A 1,773-nucleotide genomic window follows, 5' to 3' on the forward strand; every position below is an offset into this window, starting at 1 on the left:
GTCTAAATAGATTGCTTAATAACAAAGAAAAGTTTGCAACTCTTCTAAATAAACTGATGTCGTTAGATACTGCTGCACATTCAGAGGGCATAGGAAAACAGAGGTCAGCATCCGCTCCCGAACGCCGCTCGGGTTTTGACCTCACTGTCCGGCTGTCTCTGCCGCCGATCTCAGACTCCCATTTCCCGGGGTTCACCTCAGCAGCGGCCGAGGCTAAGCCGACGACCTCGTCGCTGACACCCCCCCGTATCTTGAGTCTCTCAAACGCAGCGCGTTTGAGTACCCCACGTACTAGGGTGTCGGCCCTGCTGGCCCGGGCGAAACCCCGGACGTCCCCGCTCTCCCCTTCCATGTGTATGATTGCTGTCCCCGAACCCAGCAGGACTTCAGTAGTGGCGTCCCACTCCCCCAGGAACATCATGGGGCACTCTTGGGCTATCGGTCGGGGCTGGGGAAGATTGTCCAGCGGGGTCACGTGGCTGTTGCGGTAGTAGGTGGCCTCTTCGGGAGTCAGGAATAGGCGGGGCCGCACGTCCCTCGGGCGCCAATTGAACCAGTCCGCTGGCGCGTTCACGTATTCATGCTCCACGTCGTCTGTCATGCCCTCAGGCTGCGGTGCGAAGCGTGCAGTCAGGAGGGCTACCAAGTCCTGTATCTCCGACCACCGGGGATGGACGCCTACGGCGGATACATTTGCCATCATCTGGCTCCACTCCACACGCAGGCTGGAGTTGTGGGTTAGAACCCTCATGACACAGGCCGCGATGGCGTCGTTGGCATCCCGGGACTCGACAGGGGGTGGGTCCGTCTGGAGCCCCGCGCACCTGTTAATCGGGAACGGGATGCCGCCGATCATGATATCGGCCCCTCGGGCCTGGTTTACCACCCCGAGTAGGGTGTCGATGCCGGATGAGATGTCAACCAGCCCTGCGGTCAGGAAGAACCTCTTGACCCCACCTTGGTCCATCTCGAACTCCTCCACTACGCCGCCTAGGGGGTAGTCTAGCACGGACAGCAGCCTAAGGTCATTTGATATCTTAGTGCTGCATGAGGCGTCGAAGTAAACAACGCTAGTGGTTGAGCCCGTAGGGTCCCAGTCCTGGCCATCAACCACTAGTTTCCCGATTTGCATGGCGCGAGACCAAGTGACGTGGTCAATGACTGCTACCCGGTACCGCCACTCATCGAGGGCACGTCTCACGAAGGGCGTCCTGCGGGGGGCCTCCGGCAGGGCGACGTCAAACTCGACCCCTGAGGGTTGAGTCATCGTCTGTTCTCTCAATTGGTCATAGAGTGCGATCTTCACGCACGGCCTCCTCCAGTCAGCAGCAGCACCGGTGCACATTACGGTCGCGGCATTGGCCATCCCAACATTAGGGGAGGGCCACCGCCCGTTGTCCAAGGCCTGAGCGGGGTTTGTGAGCCCCTTACCACGGTTGCTTTGCAAGTTTATAGTCTCGTTAAGCACAGTGGTGGTTTCTGAAGGGGCTACCACACACCCTCGGAAGCTGGCATTCTTCCCGACACCAACCCATAGCTCGCCAATCTCCCTGCGGATGCAGTCCATGACCGGCGCTAAGACCGCACCGTCCGGCCCCACTTCCGCCGCGGTGATGCCCAGGGCCTCAGTGATCGGGATCGTCCCTTCTTCCCGGGTCTGCATGCCCCGCCTTCCCTTTCTACCTCCCCGGATACCCCTGCCCCTCCCGGCAGCGGTACCGGCCTCACTAGCCCCGTCACAAAGGGACGTCTTCAGTGAGGTGAATACGCTCC

The sequence above is a fragment of the Frankliniella occidentalis genome, unplaced genomic scaffold, assembly GCF_000697945.3.
Source record: "Frankliniella occidentalis isolate FOCC.00 unplaced genomic scaffold, Focc_3.1 Scaffold55, whole genome shotgun sequence".
NCBI lineage: Eukaryota > Metazoa > Arthropoda > Insecta > Thysanoptera > Thripidae > Frankliniella > Frankliniella occidentalis.